Source organism: Capra hircus, chromosome 6, assembly GCF_001704415.2.
Source record: "Capra hircus breed San Clemente chromosome 6, ASM170441v1, whole genome shotgun sequence".
Lineage (NCBI taxonomy): Eukaryota > Metazoa > Chordata > Mammalia > Artiodactyla > Bovidae > Capra > Capra hircus.
Window position 1 is genome coordinate 115550522 of NC_030813.1, and position 21166 is coordinate 115571687.

At 54.6% G+C, this 21166-nt stretch overlaps 1 protein-coding gene across 3 annotated transcripts in view; it reads left to right on the forward strand.

The window, feature by feature from the left end:
* Window positions 12329-21166, forward strand: part of RGS12 (regulator of G-protein signaling 12) — a 122346-nt gene continuing 113508 nt past the window's right edge. For all 3 annotated transcript variants that reach the window (XM_018049799.1, XM_018049800.1, XM_018049801.1), the window contains exon 1: window positions 12329-12381. The gene's annotated coding sequence lies outside the window, so the exon portion shown is untranslated. The remainder of the gene's footprint in view (window positions 12382-21166) is intronic.

The following is a 21166-nucleotide window of genomic DNA, read 5'->3' on the forward strand; positions in this document are numbered from 1 at the left end:
AGGCGCCGGGAAGAGCAGGGAGGGGGCCCCGTTGTAGGAGGTCCCCCCCACCCCCAGGTAGCTGGGCCTGGCTGTTCAGCCCCAGAGACCCACCCGGGCCCTCACATCACGTCTGCCCCCCACTTTGCCCACTGCCGTGTCCCTCCCAGCCGTAGCCAGGCCGCGGGCAGGGCTGTGGCCGCTGCATTGGGACAGCCAACTGAGGACAAAGGAGGACCTTTGGCTTCCAGGGTGGAGCCCAGGCATCCAGGGTGCTCAGGGGCTGAGGGGGGTCAGAGCCCCCAGCCACAAACTCAGGGACTGAGACGCTCTCTGCAGGAACCTCCTGGCCCTCGTGGGCTCGCAGTTGGGGATGGTGCAGGGTCCGCCCAGGATATGGGCGCTACGGGGACTCAGTGTACCGTCAGAGGAGCCGAGAGCCTGGAGGCTGCTCCTGGGCTCAGACGTGCCAGAGGAGCACCGGGCCCTCCCGTCGCTGTTGCCCTGGAGGCCGTGGGTGAGGTGAAGGCCCTGGTCGGACAGCGGCTGCTCTGTGCAACCGTGGCTTCGCGATGACCATCTGGGGCAGACAGTGTTCATACCGAGCAAAGAATGTGCCTGCGGCTCGGCGGGCTCCCCACGAGTGCCGGGGACCCGTGCCAGCTCACCAAGTGCAGGGCCCCCCAGCACTCCTTTCCTAAAGCAAGCCACTTAGGGTGTCCCCAAAACCTCCATGTTGGAACCTAACCCCCAAGGTGATGGTACCCAGAGGCGGGGCCTTGGGGAGGTGATCAGGTCACAAGGTGGGGTCCTTATGAAGGGCAACAGTGCCTTTACAGGAGAGACCTCGGGGAGCACCCTGGTCTCCTCCAACGTGAGAACACAGTGAGGAAGAGGAGGCTGGCCCCACCAGACCTCCCGCAGCTGACCTCTCCTTCCAATCTCCAGAACTGGAAGTAAATGCTGTTTAAGCGCTGCCCCCGCCCCCCCTCCCCCCATGGGGTTTTTCGGTTACAGTGGGCCTGCATCACGGTGACACTTCGCTCCTCCCGACACCCAGCTCTCGGACCCGGGCCCTGGCCAAGGGTGCTCGCGTGTGAGCCCACAGAAGGCTACCGGGCCGGGCCCATCCCCACACCCAGCTCCTTACTTGCCTCTCTCGGGCTTTTCTCAGGTGCTTTAAACATGTTCCTGCCGATGGATACTTAGAACCAGACGTGGAACAATGGACTGGTTCCAAACTGGGAAAGGAGTATGACAAGACCCGTTTATTAACTTACATGCCAAGTACATCATGCAAAATTCTGGGCTGGATGAAGCAGAAGCTGGAATCAAGGTTGCTGGGAGAGGTATCAATAATCTCAGATATGCAGATGGCACCACCCTTATGGCAGAAAGGGAAGAGGAACTAAAGAGCCTCTAGATGAAAGTGAAAGAGGAGAGTGAAAAAGCTGGTTTAAAACTCAACATTCAAAAAACGAAGATCATGGCATTTGGTCCCATCATTTCATGGGAAATAGATGGGGAAACAGTGGCTGACTTTATTTTTCTGGGCTCCCAAAATCACTGAATGGTGATTGCAGCCATGAAATTAAGATGCTTACTTCTTGGAAGGAAAGTTATGACCAACCTAGACAGCATATCGAAAAGCAGAGTTAGCACTTTTCTGACAAAGGTCCGTCTAGTCAAGGCTATGGTTTTTCCAGTGGTCATAAATGGATGTGAGAGTTGGACTGTGAAGAAGGCTGAGCGCCGAAGAATTGATGTTTTTGAACTGTGGTGTTGGAGAAGACTCTTGAGAGTCCCTTGGACTGCAAGGAGATCCAACCAGTCCATCCTAAAGGAAATCAGTCCTGAATATTCATTGGAAGGACTGATGCTGAACCTGAAACTCCAATACTTTGGCCACCTGATGCGAAGAGCTGACTCATTGGAAAAGACCCTGATGCTGGGTTAAGATTGAAGGCGGGAGGAGAACGGGACGACAGAGGATGAGATGGTTGGATGGCATCACTGACTCGACGGACAAGAGTTTGAGGAAACTCAGGAGATAGTGAAGGACAGGGAAGCCTGGCGTGCTGCAGTCCATGGGGTCACAAAGAGCCGGACACAACTTAGCAACAATAATGGTACTGGTATAGAAAGTGAAAGAAAGTGAAGTCGCTCGGTCGTGTCCAACTCTTTGCGACCCTGTGGACTGTAGCCCACCCGGCTCCCCCATCCATGGGATTCTCCACGCAAGAATACTGGAGTGGGTTGCCATTTCCTTCTCCAGGGGATCTTCCTGACATTGGAGGCAGACGCTTTAACCCCTGAGCCACCAGGGAGCCTGGTGTAAAACAGACACACAGATCAGTGGAACAGAACAGAGGTCAGAAACAGACCCCACTTAGGTGGTCAGTCAATTTGTGACAAAGGAGCCAAGAATGCACAGTGGGGCAAGGATCACCCCTTCGATAAATGGCGCTGGGAAAACTGGGCCACAGGTGGTGAGAGACGTGGGTTTGATCCCTGAGTCGGGAAGATTCCCCGGGGGAGAGCATGGCAAGCCACTCCAGTGTTCTTGCCTGGAGACAAGAGGAGCCTGGTGGGCACAGGCCACGGGGTCACAGAGTTGGATGCAAATGAAGCGAGTCAGCACACGTCTTACACCAGGTACAAAAATCAACTCAAAATGCATTAAAGAATGCCAGACTCGAAACCATAAAACTCCTAAAAGAAAACCCAGCCAGTAAGCTCCCTGACGTCGGTCTTGGTGATAATGTTTTGGACCTGACGCCAAAAGCAACAGTAAATAAGTGGGACTACACCAAACCAAAATGCTGCTGCACAGCAAGGGGGCCACTAACAGGGAAAAGACAGCCTGAGGATGGGAGGAGAGAGCGGCGAGCCACGCACCTGAGAAGGGGTTAATGTCCAAAACGTGTGAACTCGTATTACTCAGCAGTGAAAGAAGCAACAACAAGATGCTCAACATCACTAACCATTCACTTCAGCTCAGTCGCTCAGTCGTGTCTGACTCTTTGCGACCCCATGGACTGCAGCACGCCAGGCCGCCCTGTCCATCACCAACTCCCGGAGCTCACCCAGACTCACCTCCATCAAGTCGGTGATGCCATCCAGCCATCTCATCCTCGGTCATCCCCTTCTCCTCCTGCCCCCAATCCCTCCCAGCATCAGAGTCTTTTCCAATGAGTCAGCTCTTCGCATCAGGTGGCCAAAGTATTGGAGTTTCAGTTTTAGCATCAGTCCTTCCAAAGAACACCCAGGACTGATCTCCTTCAGAATGGACTGATTGGATCTCCTTGCAGTCCAAGGGACTCTCAAGAGTCTTCTCCAACACCACAGTTCAAAAGCATCAATTCTTCGGCGCTCAGCCCTCTTCACAGTCCAACTCTCACATCCATACATGACCACTGGAAAAACCATAACCTTGACTAGATGGACCTTTGTTGGCAAAGTAATGTCTCTGCTTTTCAACATGCTATCTAGGTTGGTCATAACTTTCCTTCCAAGGAGTAAGCATCTTTTAATTTCATGGCTGCAATCACCATCCAGTGATTTTTGGAGCCCCGAAAAATTAAGTCAGCCACTGTTTCCCCATCTATTTCCCATGAAATGATGGGACCAGATGCCATGATCTTCGTTTTTTGAATGTTGAGCTTTAAGCCAACTTTTTCACTCTCCTCTTACTCTTATGAAGAGGCTCTTTAGCTCCTCTTCAGTTTCTGCCATAAGGGTGGTGTCATCTGCATATCTGAGGTTATTGATGTTTTCTCCCAGCAATCTTGATTCCAGCTTGTGCTTCTTCCAGCCCAGCGTTTCTCATGATGTACTCTGCATATAAGTTAAATAAGCAGGGTGACAGTATACAGCCTTGACATACTCCTTTTCCTGTTTGGAACCAGCCTGTTGTTTCATGTCCAGTTCTAACTGTTGCTTCCTGACCTGCATACAGATTTCTCAAGAGGCAGGTCAGGTGGTCTGGTATTCCCATCTCTTTCAGAATTTTCCACAGTTTACTGTGATCCACACAGTCAAAGGCTTTGGCATAGTCACTAAAGCAGAAATAGATGTTTTTCTGGAACTCTTGCTTTTTCGATGATCCAATGGATGTTGGCAATTTGATCTCTGGTTCCTCTGCCTTTTCTAAAACCAGCTTGAACATCTGGAAGTTCATGGTTCACATATTGCTGAAGCCTGGCTTGGAGAATTTTGAGCATTACTTTGCTAGTGTGTGAAATGAGTGCAATTGTGTGGTAGTTTGAGCATTCTTTGGCATTGCCTTTCTTTGGGATTGGAATGAAAGCTGACCTTTTCTAGTCCTGTGGCCACTGCTGAGTTTTCCAAATTTGCTGGCATATTGAGTGCAGCACTTTCACAGCATCATCTTTCAAGATCTGAAATCGCTCCACTGGAATTCCATCACCTCCACTAGCTTTGTTTGTAGTGATGCTTTCTAAGGCCACTTGGCTTCACATTCCAGGATGTCTGGCTCTAGGTGAGTGATCACACCATCGTGATTATCTTGGTCGTGAAGATCTTTTTTGTACAGTTCTTCTGTGTATTCTTGCCACCTCTTCTTAATATCTTCTGCTTCTGTTAGGTTCATAGCATTTCTGTCCTCTATCAAGCCCATCTTTGCATGAAATGTTCCCTTGGTATCTCTAATTTTCTTGAAGAGATCTCTAGTCTTTCTCATACTGTTGTTTTCCTCTATTTCTTTGCATTGATCGCTAAAGAAGTCTTTCTTATCTCTTCTTGCTATTCTCTGGAACTTTGCCTTCAGATGCTTATATCTTTCCTTTTCTCCTTTGCTTTTCGCCTCTCTTCTTTTCACAGCTATTTGCAAGGCCTCCTCAGACAGCCATTTTGCTTTTTTGCATTTCTTTTCCGTGGGGATGGTCTTGATTCCCGTCTCCTGTACAATGTCAGGAACCTCCGTCCATAATTCATCAGGCACTCTGTCTATCAGATCTAGTTCCTTAAATCTATTTCTCACTCCCACTGTATAGTCATAAGGGATTTGATTTAGGTCATACCTGAATGGTCTAGTGGTTTTCCCTACTTTCTTCAATTTAAGGCTAACCATTGCTGCTGCTGCTAAGTCGCTTCAGTCGTGTCCGACTCTGTGCGACCCCAGAGACGGCAGCCCACCAGGCTCCCCCGTCCCTGGGATTCTCCAAGCAAGAACACTGGAGTGGGTTGCCATTTCCTTCTCCAGTGGGTGAAAGTGAAAAGTGAAAGTGAAGTCGCTCAGTCATGTCTGACTCCTAGCGACTCCATGGACTGCAGCTTACCAGGCTCCTCCGTCCATGGGATTTGCCAGGCAAGAGTACTGGAGTGGGGTGCCATTGCCTTCTCTGAAGGCAATGAGACAAGACCATGAGACGTCACCTGGCGCATATCACAAGCACTATTACTAAAAAAACAACAGGGTTTCCCTGACAGCTCAGGGGCAAAGAATCGGCCTGCCAATGCAGGAGATGGGTTCCATCCCTGGTCTGGGAAGATCCCACGTGCCACGCAGCAACTAAGACCGGCGGCCACAACGCCTGAGCCCCGCAACTACGGAAACCTGCGCTCCCAGGAGACGTGCTAAGCAACAGGGAAGCCACTGCAATGAGAAGTCCAGGCACCAGAAGCCGAGGGCAGCCCCTCCAGGGAGAAGTCCCTGCAGCAGAGAAGACCCGTGCAGCCAAAAATTTAAAAATAAAATCGTATAAAAGACAACAGATACCAAAGGCCGGCAAGGGTGTGGAGAAAGACCACCCTTGTGCACTGCTGTCAATGGGTGCAGCCTCCTAAGTGAAAGTCGCTCAGTCCATGTCCGACTCTTGCAACTATGCAGTCCAGAGGATTCTCCAGGCCAGAAACACTGGGAGCGGGTAGCCTTTCCCTTCTCCAGGGGGTCTGCCCAACCCAGGTCTCGTGCATTGCAGGCGGATTCTTCACCAGAGCCGCCAGGGAAGCTTAGTCCTAAGTGGAATAGTACTCGGCCATTAAGAAATGAAACCCTGCCATTGGTGACAACTTGGACTACCTAAGAGGGCATTGGACAGAGAGAAAGCCATATGGTCTCATATATATGTTCAATCTTAAAAAAAACTGAACGTGTGGAACAGATGAACCTGGTTGCCAGAGGTGAGAAAGAGACGAGGAAGCTGGCGATCCAAGAGGGATCAAGGCAGCTGTGCAGGTATGCAACGGATGTTGCAATTTGATTTCTGTTCCTCTGCCTTTTAAAACCAGCTTGAACATCTGGAAGTTCACGGTTCACGTATTGCTGAAGCCTGGCTTGGAGAATTTTGAGCATTACTTTACTGGTGTGTGAGATGAATGCAATTGTGCAGTAGTTTGAGCATTCTTTGGCATTGCCTTTCTTTGGGATTGGAATGAAAACTGACCTTTTCCAGTCCTGTGGCCACTGCTGAGTTTTCCAAATTGGCTGGCATATTGAGTGCAGCACTTTCACAGCATCATCTTTTAGGATTTGAAATAGCTCAACTGGAATTCCATCACCTCCACTAGCTTTGTTGGTAGTGATGCTTTCTAAGGCCCACTTGACTTCACATTCCAGGTTGTCTGGCTCTAGATGAGTGATCACACCATCGTGATTATCTGGGTGGTGAAGATCTTTTTTGTACAGTTCTTCTGTGTATTCTTGCCACTTCTTCTTAATATCTTCTGCTTTTGTTAGGTCCAGACCATTTCTGTCCTTTACTGAGCCCATCTTTGCATGAAATGTTCCCTTGGTATCTCTAATTTTCTTGAAGAGATCTCTAGTCTTTCCCATTCTGTTGTTTTTCCTCTGTTTCTTTGCATTGATCACTGAAGAAGGCTTTCTTATCTCTTCTTGCTATTCTTTGGAACTCTGCATTCAGATGCTTATATCTTTCCTTTTCTCCTTGGCTTTTTGCTTCACTTCTTTTCACAGCTATTTGTGAGGCCTCCTCAGACAGCCATTTTGCTTTTTTGCATTTCTTTTCCATGGGGATGGTCTTGATCCCTTCATGATTGTACATGTGCGAAGTGATGACATAGATTCTAAGGCACTAGATCTGATCAGATCTAGAGTGCCTGATGAACTATGGAATGAGATTCGTGACATTTGTACAGAAGACAGGGATCAAGACCATCCCCATGGAAAAGAAATGCAAAAAAGCAAAATGGCTGTCTGAGGAGGCCTCACAAATAGCTGTGAAAAGAAGTGAAGCAAAAAGCAAAGGAGAAAAGGAAAGATATAAGCATCTGAATGCAGAGTTCCAAAGAATAGCAAGAAGAGATAAGAAAGCCTTCTTCAGTGATCAATGCAAAGAAACAGAGGAAAACAACAGAATGGGAAAGACTAGAGATCTCTTCAAGAAAATTAGAGATACCAAGGGAACATTTCATGCAAAGATGGGCTCAGTAAAGGACAGAAATGGTCTGGACCTAACAAAAGCAGAAGATATTAAGAAGAAGTGGCAAGAATACACAGAAGAACTGTACAAAAAAGATCTTCACCACCCAGATAATCACGATGGTGTGATCACTCATCTAGAGCCAGACAACCTGGAATGTGAAGTCAAGTGGGCCTTAGAAAGCATCACTACCAACAAAGCTAGTGGAGGTGATGGAATTCCAGTTGAGCTATTTCAAATCCTAAAAGATGATGCTGTGAAAGTGCTGCACTCAATATGCCAGCCAATTTGGAAAAACTCAGCAGTGGCCACAGGACTGGAAAAGGTCAGTTTTCATTCCAATCCCAAAGAAAGGCAATGCCAAAGAATGCTCAAACTACTGCACAATTGCATTCATCTCACACACCAGTAAAGTAATGCTCAAAATTCTCCAAGCCAGGCTTCAGCAATACGTGAACCGTGAACTTCCAGATGTTCAAGCTGTATTTAGAAAAGGCAGAGGAACCAGAGATCAAATTGCCAACATCTGCTGGATCATGGAAAAAGCAAGGGAGTGCCAGAAAAACAACTATTTCTGCTTTATTGACTATGCCAAAGCCTTTGACTGTGTGGATCACAATAAACTGTGGAAAATTCTGAGAGAGATGGGAATACCAGACCACCTGACCTGCCTCTTGAGAAATCTGTATGCAGGTCAGGAAGCAACAGTTAGAACTGAACATGGAACAACAGACTGGTTCCAAATAGGAAAAGGAGTACGTCAAGGCTGTATATTGTCACCCTGCTTATTTAACTTCTATGCAGAGTACATCATGAGAAACGCTGGACTGGAAGAAACACAAGCTGGAATCAAGACTGCTGGGAGAAATATCAATCACCTCAGATATGCAGATGACACCATCCTTATGGCAGAAAGTGAAGAGGAACGAAAAAGCCTCTTGATGAAAGTGAAAGAGGAGAGTGAAAAAGTTGGCCTAAACTCAACATTCAGAAAATGAAGATCATGGCATCCGGTCCCATCACTTCATGGGAAATAGATGGGGAAACAGTGGAAACAGTGTCAGACTTTATTTTGGGGGGCTTCAAAATCACTGCAGATGGCGACTGCAGCCATGAAATTAAAAGATGCTTACTCATTGGAAGGAAAGTTATGACCAACCTAGACAGCATATTCAAAAGCAGAGACATTACTTTGCCGACTAAGGTCCGTCTAGTCAAGGCTATGGTTTTTCCTGTGTCATGTATGGATGTGAGAGTTGGACTGTGAAGAAGGCTGAGCACCAAAGAATTGATGTGTTTGAACTGTGATTGGAGAAGACTCTTGAGAGTCCCTTGGACTGCAAGGAGATCCAACCAATCCATTCTAAAGGAGATCAGCCCTGGGATTTCTTTGGAAGGAAATGATGCTGAAGCTGAAACTCCAGTACTTTTGGCCACCTCATGCGAAGAGGTGACTCATTGGAAAAGACTCTGATGCTGGGAGGGATTGGGGGCAGGAGGAGAAGAGGATGACAGAGGATGAGATGGCTGGATGGCATCACGGACTCGATGGACCCGAGTCTGTGTGAACTCCGGGAGTTGGTGATCGACAGGGAGGCCTGGCGTGCTGCGATTCATGGGTTTTCAAAGAGTCGGACACGACTGAGCAACTGAACTGATCTGAACTGTTAGAGTTGACTGCTGTTTCTGCATATAACCGCCCCCCCTACTCTGTCTCTAAATGCACTCACCCCCTGCTTGTCAGGGGGTCTGGGGAGTCAGCCTTTGGATAGATGTCCACCAGCCTCCTGCCCAGTTGCTGGCATCTGAAATAAAGCAAACTTTCATTTCCACCAACCTGGCCTGTTTACTGGCTTTTGTGCAGCGAGCAGCCGGGCCCCCGTGCATACCTTTCAGTGATATAACCACTGGACCACCAGGGAGCTCCCCCAGCTCTGTTTTAAGTGAGATTTCCCTTTGTTAATTTTCACACATCCCGGCACTGCCTTGCCTGCATCTTGGCCCAGTGACCATGAATAAAGGCATTAGTGGTCTCCATGGACTTGAGTCCTGCCCTCACATCACTCACACCAGCAGCAGGGTCCTTCACACAGGGTGGGCATGCAGTTCCAAAATCCTTAGTGGCGGCCTGCCTTCTGGAAGGGTTATACTTGACCTGCTAGCCTCAGCCAGGGCTCCCTAGAGCACAGAGCCTGTGGGAGGGCGGTTGAAAGCAGGCCGGGAGGGGCACACAAGGCTGTCCCCAGAGCTGGCACAGTGCCTGGCTTTCTGCCCAGTGATGCAGGTCGTCTCTGGGCTGCCTGTGAACAGCTTCACTTGGAGCAATCTGACCTGGTGAAGGGATGAGAAGCGAAACCCAGGACCTTCTTTCTCAGGCCTCTCATTGCCCAGTCATCAGCCTTGGAAGGCTGGAGTGGAGCCAGGACCCACGCCAGGGCGAGATCATCCTCTGGGCTGGGTGTAGGGTCTGTGCTGCAGAACTGTCTGGCTCAGCTGCCCAGCCTTTTGCGAGGCTGGCCTGGCCAATGCAGGCTGTCAGAGCTGCAGCTGTGCTCTCTGGACTGTCGCTCCCACCCCATTCAGGTGTTAAAACCCTGACCCCAGGCTGATGGTGTTGGGGGCGGTCCTTAGTGAGGTGATCGGGCCATGAGAGAGGAGTCCCCACGAGCAGGATTAGTGCCCTTACAGGAAGGGACGGGCTTCCCTGGAGGCTCAGCTGGTAAAGAATCTGCCTGCAACTGGGGAGACCTGAGTTCGATCTCTGGTTGGGAAGATTCCTGGAGGAGGCATGGCAACCCACTCCAGTATTCTTGCCTGGAGAATCCCATGGACAGAGGAGCTGGAGGGTTGCAATCCATGGGGTTGCAAAGAGTCCGACACCACTAAGCGACCAAGAACGGCACAGGAAGGGATATGAGCTTTTGTCCTCTCTCTCTGATCTCCACCTTCTGAGAAGACAGCTGTCTGTAAACCAGGGAGAGGGCCCTCAACAGACGCGGATCCGTCTGCACCTTGATCTTGGAACTTCAGGCTCCAAAAATGTGAGAAATAAACACTTGCTGTCTCAGCCCCCAGTCTGTGGTGTCTGTCATAACAGCCCCAGCTGACAAGTGGCACCTGGTGCTCCCTGCTGGCTCAGTGAACAGGTTGGCCAAGCGAATCTAGGCGTTTCTGGAAGATCATACATCCACCCCGCTAACTGCTACCCAATGATACTACAGACTGGTGGCCAGAAACAGCAGAGGTTTCTACCTCAGTTCTACCCTTTGGAGGGTAGAATTCTATGGTCAAGTCGTGCGCAAATCCATTGTCAGGTGAGGACTTGCTTCCTAATTCACAGACAGGTGTCTCTGGTCTGTATTCTCTTGTGGCCCATGGGGATGAGGGTGCTCTCTAGGGTCTCTCTTGTATGTGCCACTAATCTTGTTCACGGGACTCCATGTTCATGACCTCATCACCGCAAATACCGTCACATTCGGGGACAAGCTTCAACACGTGAATTTTGGGGGGATATGGTCCGTAGCTGTGCTGTTGTAGAGACCATTGGCCTCAGTGCCTGAAAGCTCACGCTTCCTGCCCTCTGCTGGGCAGAGCTCGTCCCTCCCACTGGTCAACACACTCCTGCCGACACAGGTCACATCCAGGATTCTGTCTGAGGAATTTCATTTGCAAATATAAGGGGAAGACATGTCCGACAACAAGCCAGGCAGTGCCAAGTTTACCCTTTGCTGCCGCTTTGGGAACACTGAAGGGAGGACGAAGCATCAGGTAAGATTTTCTGATTTTCTACCGTGAGTGAAAGGGCTTGAAGTGCGATGTCTGGTGTATTAATATCTGTCTGCGATGATTTATCCTACAAGCGAGGAGGCTCTGGCCAGGTTTGAGGCCAGCCTAACAACTGAGAGTCAAGGTCTGACCAGCCAGGAGTCCTGAGCTTAAATCTTTCCTACTCTTGGCTTGTACAGTAAATGCCCAGCCGACTGTTTCCTGCAAATGCTCTGGCAGGTCGCTATCAGGTCAGTGACTAGCGGTAATCGGAATTTCCAAAGGAGTGATTGCTGAGGAGGAAGACAACGGGATGTGGGAGGGACGGTAACCCTGGATGGTCCTCCTGGGAACAAGCCGGGTTCAGGAAGAGAGGAGGGAGCAGGTGCCCCTGGGACCTCCAGGACAGCGGGGTGGAGCTGGGCACCTGCTTGGCCTGCCTGCCCACTCCCTCTTGTTGGGGGACTAGGGGGTGGCTGAGTGCTGTTGGGGACACCACACTCCGTTCCGCTTCCCTTCCTCAAAAATAAAATGATGTCCCAGGCAGAATAGGGTCTGGTGAGCCTCAAGGTTGCGGAAGGCTGTCGAGAGGAGGGGGCGGGGACCCCGAGATGTGGGGCGCAGAAGTGTCAGCGCGCCTTCGGAAACCGGGTGGAGGGCGTAGGAGGGCACCCGGGGCGGGAGGGATACGGGCGGCGCTGGCTGGGGGGGGCGCAGGGCGTCTACAGCCAGAGCCGGACCCTCCACCTCGCGCGGGCAGCGGAAGTCCCGCCCCAGTTCTGGGGGGCGTCCCCGCCCCTCCAGATCTGCCCCTTCGGGCTCCGTCCTCGGTTTTTTCCACCTTCCTCCCTCATGCTGTCCACTGGACGCCCCATCCCCGCCCAGTAGACCGCGCACACCGGCCGCGTCCTGAGAGCCGCCCACAGCCTTGGAGGCCAAGCCCGCCCCACTCCCTTCCTGGAGGTCCAGCTCCTTCACGGACATGCCAAGGCCCCGCCCACCGCGACGCCCTACTCGACCTCTCCCTTCATTGGTCCAGACAAGGACAGCCCCGCCCACCAAGGATGGACCACCTCTTCAAAGGCCCCGCCCACAAGTCCCGCCCCCACTTCGACCACGCCCACGCAGGTTCCCCGCCCTCTCATCGGCCCCGCCCCTCCCGGCCCCGGGCTACGGCGGCTGTGGCCGTTGCGCGCGCTGGCGGAGCGGATCGCGGCCGGAGAGCGAGCGGCCGGTAGGTTGCAGGCCGGGCGCCGGCGCCCCGCCTCCGCTTTCTTTCTTCTGAGGGGCGCGCGCTCGCGGCCTCCGCGGCCCGCTCCGCCCGGCCGAGCGGAGAGTGCCGGGGGCGGCCGGCGCCTCGGGGTCCTACTCCTCCGGGCCGCCCGGCCGCCGCCGCCCTCCTTTTGTTCCCCAGCGCGACTCCGGCCGGGCGGAGGGGCGGCCGCGGGACCCGAGGGCTCGGGATCGAGGCAGGGCCGAGCGCGCGGGCCTGCGACGCCCACCGACGGCGGGCGCCGCGGGCCGAGTCCTCACGGGCTCCCGAGTTTCCTGTCCGACCTCCCGAGCGGCCGCATTGTCTGACCAGAGGCCGCCTCCCGAGACCCCAGCTCTGGGAATGCGGCGCCGCGACGCAGCCTTGTGCTGGCTTCCCGGTGCGGGCTCCGAGCTGCGGCCCAGGGCAGGGGCTGGGGACGCTGCGAGGCCCCGGAGCTGCGGGCGCAGGCGGGGTGGCCCGGAGTTTTGGGTGTGAGGAATGTGGCCGGAGATGGTGTGCAGAATGGTCCTGGAGTTGTGAGTGTGAACAGAAGATGGTCCTGGAGTTGTGGAGTGTAGAACCTGAAGTTGTGCCCGGAGTGGTAGACTGGAGTGGCCGGAGCTGCGGTGTAGAGGAGTGCCGGAGCTGCGGTGTAGACGGAATGGCCGGAGCTGGTGTCGGGAGTGGCCAGGAGCGGGTGTAGAGTGTGACAGAATGGCTGGAGCGCGGGTGTAGACGGAGTGGCCCGGAGGTGGGTGTAGAGGAGACAGAATGGCCTGGAGCTGCGGGTGTAGACGGAGTGGCCCAGAGCTGCGGGTGTAGACGAAGTGGCAGAGCTGCGGGTGTCGATGGGTGGCCAGGAGCCGGGGTGTAGAGTGTAGACAGAATGCTGGGCTGCGGTGTAGACGGAGTGGCCCGGAGCTGCGGGTGTAGACGGAGTGGCCTGGAGCTGCGGGTGTCGATGGAGTGGCCCAGGAGCCGTGGGTGTAGAGTGTAGACAGAATGGCCTGGAGCTGCGGGTGTAGACGGAGTGGCCCGGAGCTGCGGGTGTAGACGGAATGGCCTGGAGCTGCGGTGTCATGGAGTGGCCAGGAGCCGTGGGTGTAGAGTGTAGACAGAATGGCCCGGAGCTGCGGGTGTAGACGGAGTGGCCCGGAGCCGTGGGTGTAGAGTGTAGACAGAATGGCCTGGAGCTGCGGGTGTAGACGGAGTGGCCCAGAGCTGCGGGTGTAGACGAAGTGGCCTAGAGCTGTGGGTGTACAGTGTAGACGGAGTGGCCTGGAGCTGCGGGTGTAGACGGAGTGGCCCGGACCCGTGGGTGTAGAGTGTAGACACAATGGCCCGGAGCTGTGGGCGTAGATGGAGTGGCCCAGAGCTGCGGGTGTAGACGGAGTGGCCCGGAGCCGTGGGTATAGAGTGTAGACGGAGTGGCCGGGAGCTGCGGGTGCAGACAGAATGGCCTGGAGCTGTGGGTGTAGACGGAGTGGCCCAGAGCTGCGGGTGTAGACGGAATGCCCTGGAGTTGTGGGTGAAGACAGACCCTAGGGCAGGCGACCACGCTCTGTGCCTCGGCTTCCCTGTTGCAGAGCTGGGTTTGTAGCAGGACCTGCCTGTAACCATGGGGTTGCTCAGGATTGTGAGTGGATCTGAGTGGTCAGTGTCCATCAGTGTCACGTGCTGTGGTTAAAGGGCGCCTGTGAGGCCGTGGGACCCTCAGACGGATTGTGAGGCTGGCAGAGAGGGAACTGCTCCTCCGGAGACCCCCCACCCCAGGTCTGAGACAAGTGCCTGGATAGGCGTTGGGCAGCAGGCAATGAGCAAGAAGAGAGAAGGTGTTTAAAACCCTGCCTTAGGGACTCATCGTCGCAGTGGGACGTTTCATCAGAATGTCCTCCAACCCGGTGCTCTTGAGCCTAGAGGTCCTGGCTGTGGGTTGGAGACGCGGCCTGGGCCTCAGGGATGCTCCTCAGACGAGGACAAGCCCATTGCTGAGGTGTCCACCCCGGTGCTGGGTGACCGCCTCTGGGAGAGGGGAACGTGGGCTGGCGTGTGGAGCAGACCTGGGGCGGGGTGGGTGGTGGCATCCTGTGCGGGGTCAGGAGGTGAGCAGCGGTTGCTGGGTGGGCCGGCACCCCAGGCTTCAGGGCAGGCTCCTTTCCCCCTCTTCTAGGAGGAGGGCGTCCAGGAAAGGGCCAGCGACCAGGCAGAAGAGCAGCTGCAGGCTGGGAGGCCAGGACCGGCTGGCCTTGTCCGAGGAGGCAGCTAGCCTGCAGGGCGCGCTGGGCGGGGGAGGCGGGGAGGTCCAGGGCTCCTGCAGCAGAGAGCACAGGCGCTTTCTGATTACACTGCCTTTAGACGCTTGCCTTTCTCTGAAGTGGGTCAAGCGAGAGTCAGGATGAAGGAAGAACAGTGTTATCATTAAGACTCGACACAGGCTGTCCAGCGAGTACCCGAACACAGTGAAGCCATGGCGTGTTGCGTTTCCTTTGAATTTGGTGGAATTCACAGAAACATTTTACTTTCTGGTTAACACCTGTATGAGTTTCCCGTGGCAGCTGCAACAAAGGACCACAGCCTAGTGGCTTAAAAGCAGAAACGGCCGTCCTCTCGGCTCGCGGGGACACCCTTACACCCAGCCCGCGCCATCCTTCCCTGCCTCCTGCTTCCCTCTTTCTGTCCTGGCTCCTCGCTCTGCGTCCCTCCCGAGAGGACACGCATGGTCACGCCTGCATGTGGAACCTGGGCCCTCTCCCTGCACAGGCACTTGAGCGGCATCACGCCTGCCAAGGCCCTGTTGCCTGTGCGGGGGCGTTCACAGCTCCAGGGCCTCTGGCCTGGTGTCCTTGTGGACTGCCCTGGCCACTCTTGCAAGAACTGGGGTCTCTCCTGTCGTGGTCTGGGGAGCAGCTGTCTCGCACCCTGCCCTGCCCCCCGCCCCCAAGGGGACGCTGCTGCTGCCGCCTCGTGCATCCCTGCCCAGCGCTGGAGGAGAGGCCGCAGCAGTCCCTGGGAGGAGATGAGCCTGGCTTGGTGCTCCCGGCTGGCGGATCGCTCATGTTTACTTTTAGGGGTGGTGGTTACCTGCTCCTTTGGCCATCCAGGGACTTCTCTGGTGGTCCAGCAGTTAGGACTGTGCTCTTCCACTGCAGGGGGCCTGGGTCCCATCCCTGATCGGGGAGCCAAGATCCTGCATGCTGCTCGGTGCGGCCTACATAAATAAATAAATAATGTAAGAAAAAGAAAATAAAAGCTGTAGTCCCCGAAGTACGCTCAAACCACGGGCACGTTCAGTTTTAACAAGCAAGCTTCCCTGTGGTTCCTGGGGGTTCAGCAGATTCAACCCCGAGACCGTGGGCTCGAGGCAAAGGAGATGCCCGGCTTGTCCTTCCTGTGGCCTCCCTCCCTCCTCCATCCCCAGCCCTGGCATCAGGTGATATCCCACGTGTCCCTCCTTGACTTTCTTTTTTTTTTGACACACGCTGCTATGTATTTATTTTTCCCTACGTCTCATTTTTGTCCCTTGCTGTGGTCTTGGCCACCCTTCTAGGACACTTAGATGGGGAGCTAAGCCTACTGATTAAAGAATGAAGACGCCAGGCGCTCTCCTGTCTTGCTGTCCGCATCTCCTGGGCAGGCACCCCAGCTCCCGTCTCCTCAGGCATTTCCTGCCAGCTAAGCTGCTGTCTTGGTCTGTGTGTGTGAGTTCTCTAGAAGGTGCGGGACCCGGGCTCTCCCCTCCGAGGCGGTGACGCTCCCTCCCTCATTTCCTGGCTCAGTCGCTGCACCACTGGTTACACCAGCGTCTGCTGCTCGCCCGTCTGTTCTGGAGCGAGCTGCCGGAGCACAGGCCCTTTCCTGTGCAGGCCTATGGCTCCCCGCTTGTGGTGGCCCCTGGCCTCCGGGTCCGGCTTCCTGCCCTGCTCTGTCCTGGCCCCGGCGTGCCCACAGGTGTCTGCGCTCAGGACCTCTCTTCCCAGTCTGGGCTCACCCTGGCTCTGTGGAAGCGCATGTTCATGATAGCCAAGAAGCCTCATCTGGAATTTTCCTTTGCTCTTGATTTTGAAAATTGCTTTTCAGCTAACTTGTAGTTTAGCTGGGTATAGAATTCCCCCGAGGCGTGTTTTCTCAGAATGTCGAAGCCGCTGCTGTGCGGTCCGTGGCACTTTGCCAGCTCTGGTGGGAAGCAGACGCCCTGGCGACTCTCTGTGATCTGGCTCCAGGAGGCCCCCAGGAGCAGCCCTTGCTCCCTGAGCTCTGGACCGTCAGAGCACGACGGCGTGCCCCCATCGCGAGTGGGCGAGGCAGCCTGCTCAGCCTAGGCTGGGCCTGTTCCCTGTGCTTTGCTCTGTTTCAGTGCCGGGCTCTCCCTGGAACCCCCTTTATTCAGAGGCTGGAACTCTGGGGCTGGCCTAAGCCTTGGTCCCCCTCCTCCTCTTGTTGACCTGCTTGATGCCTGCCCCGCTCGAGGCGCGAGCAGAGAAGAGCCTGCCTGCCAGCGCAGGGGAGGTGGGGGGTGCGGGTTCCACCCCTGGGTCGGGAAGGTCCCCTGGGGGAGGAAACGCAGCCACTCCAGTGCTCTTGCCTGAAGAATCCCACGGACAGAGGAGCCTGGCAGGCTGTTGTCCGTGGGGTTGCAGAGTCGGACACAACCAGTCTCTGGTTCTTCTGCCTTTTAAAAATCCAGCTTGTACACGTGAAAGTTCTCAGTTCGTGTATTGTTGAAGCCTAGATTGAAGGATTTTGAGCATTACCTTGCTAGCATATGAAATGAACACAATTGTATACTAGTGTGAACATTCTCTGGCATTGCCTTTCTTTGGGATTGCAGTGAAAAGTAACCTTTTCCAGTCCTGTGGCCACTGCTGAGTTTTCCAAATCTGCTGACGTACTGAGTGCAGCACTTTAACAGCACCATCTTTTAGGATTTCAAATAGCTCAGCTGGAATTCCACGATCCCCACTAGCTTTGTTCGTAGTGATGCTTCCTAAGGCCCACTTGATTATAGATAATATTTGGAACACTATTAATACTAATTAAAAAGTGTTGCTTGTGGAAGATATGAGGCTACAGACAGAGTAAACAGAAGAATGAGGCGCGCCCAGGTGGTTGTCGCTCACCTGTAAGGGCCTGTGGCGTCTGGCCCGCCTTTCCGGCCTCCTCTTGACTCCGCCTGCCCCTCACTCTCCCTTCGCTCTGTTCCACGTGGATATTAACAGGGCCGACTCGGGTCACTTTGCTTCCGTTTGCCCTACGTTTTTCTTGCTGTTGCTGCTTTCCCTTTTCTATCTTGTTTTGGGTTAATTGAGTGCATGTGTGTCTGTGTGTGCTCACACAGGGAGGCACGTTTGTATCTGTGGGTGCGTGTACCAAGTGTGTGTGTGTCTGTAATGAGTACACACGTGTTTTCTAGTACTGCGTCTTGGCATCATTTTAGTGGTCTGAAACGCCTATCCTAACTTTTTGCCGTCTGTTTCGGGTTAATTTTGCAACACGTTAGCTGAAATGTAAGTGCCGTGTGCTGCGGCAGTAACGCACGCTCCCTTTGTGCCGCCTTTGAGCGACTTGTCCTCGTCCGTCTTACATCTGCACGTGCTCTAAGCCGTGAGACACTGTTACAGTTTTTGCTTTAAAAAGTCATGTGCACTTTAAAGAGATTGAAAGAGGGAAGATCATAGTTTTAAAACGTTTACCCAGTGTTCGCCGTCTCTGTTGTGCTCCCTTCCTCCGTATAGGTTTGACTTTCCATCTGGTATCATTTTTCTTCAGCTTGGAACACTCCTTTAGCATTTCTTGCCTGTTGGTGACAAATCCTCCCAGTTTGGGTTTATCTGAAGCGTGCTCATTTCTGTTCCACTTTAAAGGACCTTTTTGCTGGCTTGGAGTCCAGGTTCTCTTCCCGGCCCTCTGACTGGTCCGCTCCGTCTTGTGGTGGAGTCAGCCGTCGTGTCAAGCCCGTCGTAACCGCCGTGTGTCACGTGGGGACACTGCCGCCAGCTCTTGTCTGTGTCTTTGACCCCCAGTGCTTGGACTGTGATGTCCTTGGGAAGGTTTTCTCTGACTTGATCCTGTTCAGGGTTGGTTGAGCTTCTTAGATAAATAAGTCTGTGATTTTGTTTTACCAAACTTGGGGAAGATTTCGTCATGGTGTATTCAGATGCTTCCCCCGCCCCGCTTCTCTCCTCCTGGTGCTTGTATTACGTGTCTGTTATTGTCTCCCAGGGCACTCAGGCCTGGTTCCAATTTTAAAATTTTTTGTTTCTTTTTCTTTTTTCTTCCATCTGCAATCCAAATTAAGTCCATTTCAATGAGTTGTAAAATTTCAATTACTGTAGGGTTAATTTCTAGAGTTTCCACTTGCTTCTTTTTTCTTAATAGTTTCCACTTCTCTACTGAAATAGGCCACCTGTTTACTGTGGTTGTGTCCCCACTGCATCCTTGAACACACTGTCCTAGCTGCTTCAAAGTCCTGACCTGTGACTTCAGCTCTTGGCTTATCTCAGGATCAGCTCCCCTGGCCTCTTTGTCTCTTGACTGGGTCATGCCTTCCTGTTTCCCTGAGCCTCTAGTACGAGGTTGTGCGCTGGGCATCACAGCATCCGCAGGAGTGGCTCTCTGTCCTGAAGGCGTTGGTCTGTCCTGCGGGTTGACTTGTGAGGACCCAGGCGGCTCCGCCGTGGTCTCTGGGGTGCTGGGGCTGCTGGCCCCTCATAGTCTCCCGGCCCGGGGGGCTCAGGGCTCCCCAGGGCCTGGAAGAGTTTACCCCCAGGTTTCGGGTCGTCCTCTCTCCAGCTCCCTCCTGTCTGAGATACTGAGATGCCCCTCCCTTTGCAGCCGCCTCCGGGCCCAACTCGGTCCTGTGCCCGAAGCTGGAGGAGTGCTGTGCCCGAAGTTGGAGGAGTGCAGCGTCCGGCTGAGCCCCGGATGTGCCCAGACACCAGTGCCCTTCCGCACCCCACACGGCCCTCTTCCTGCAGGGAACAGCACCCCCGGTGTCCACCCGCCCCCTTGCGCTCAGCCCCCGCGGTGGTTGGGTTGTGTAGCGTGTCCCAGCCGGGCCAGGAGGCCGTGTGAGGCTCTCCCTTCACTGGGGGACCTGCGGGTCTGGGCGTTGCCCTCGGAGCTGAACTGTTGCTGGTCTGGAGAAGTGGGGAGCCAGGGAGTGACCACTGTAGCCCAGGAGAAAGCCCTCCAGGGCCGGTGGACGCCCAGGGCTGCGCTCCCCACGCACCTGCCTGGGGTGCAGATGGCGCGGTGAGCGCGGTGGCCCTGTGTGCCGCTCACTGTCCCCCTCCGGTGAGGTCGCCGAGGGTCAGGAGGGCGTCTGTCCGCTGACCTCTGACGGGTCGGTTCTGCTGCTGTGGGCTGAGCGGCCCAGCCCAGATCGCTGCCCTGGGTGCCCGCCCTTCACCCGCCCTGCTGTCCGGCCCGGCCTCAGCACTGCCCTTCTGTGCCAGTTTCCGTCTGTGAAGCGTGGTTAGTGCAGAGACTGCCGTGCGGGTGAGCTAGGGGAGCGAGTGTGAGACGCCGGTGGCCATGTGGCCTGCGGGACGTTGCTGGTGCCCTTGGCCTGGCTGCTCTGAGCGGGTGGGCACCCGTGGCGCATCTGCGTCCAGCCCCTACTTGGTGCCAGCCTGTGGCTCCACAGAGCCCGGCCTGGGACACATTTTACCTGGAGGTACTTGGGCAGCATGAGGTGCCCAGACCGCCGTCTGCCCCTGAGGCCTGGAGTCTGGCCCAGAGGGATGGGCCTGAGGAGCCAGGCTGCTCCGCACCATGGGGCTGAGCGGCGGGGGCTGGAGAGGCCCCTGAGCCCTGCGGCTGTCGTAACAAAGTACCACCAACTGGGGGCCTCAGATGTGGAGGTTTTTTCTCTCTTCTGGATGCAGATCCCTGCCTGAAGTGTGGGCAGGGCCCGCCCGCACCCGTGCCCACGCCCTCCGGAGGCTCCTGGGGCCCCAGGGCCCACCTCCGTCTTCACATGGCCTCCCCGGGCCCCCTTTCCCTCTGCTCCCCCTTACAAGGACGCGTGTGATGGACGGAGGCCCGTGGGTAGCCAGCACGGCCTCCTTCTCTCAGAACCTGCCTGCAGGCCCGTCTGCAGGGCCCTTTCCCCACCGGGGCACTTCCAGGCTCTGCGCATTAGACCTGACGACTTTGGGGCCACTGTCAGCCCAGCACACCGTGGACCTGGAACATGAGGAGCCCTGTGGGGTTGCGGGCAGGGGTGGGTGGGGGCGGAGGAAGGTGGACACGTGCCTCCCGCCACGTGCCCTGCTGCGCCCGTGCCTCCTGGGTGGGTTCCCGTGGGCACTGGGGACCCCGTGTCTCCCTGAGAGCGCCAGAGGGAGATGCAGGCTGCAGAAGCCCCCCGTCCGCCCCTCTGAAGAAAACGGAGTCAGGACAGTGCAGCGCTCCGCGGCTTTTCCCTCTTGCGTCATGCAGCAGGCGGGGGGCAGTGTCCTGTAGGAGGCCTGAAACGGGGCCGTCTTCGTACTTAGATTTGTCAGATAAAACCTGCCAGGCAATATTTGGGGCCTACTTTGAGTAAAAAGTTATTTGTCTTTTTATCTGAAATTCAAATTTAACGGAATGTCCTTTATATTTGTTTGCTAAACCCAGTAACTTCATTTATATCCTTCCTTTGCCAGGTTTAAAAACCACAAACAGAAATAAATACCGGGCTTCCCTGGTAGCTCAGAGGTTAAAGCGTCTGCTTGCAATGCGGGAGACCCGGGTTCGATCCCTGGGTCGGGAAGATCCCTGG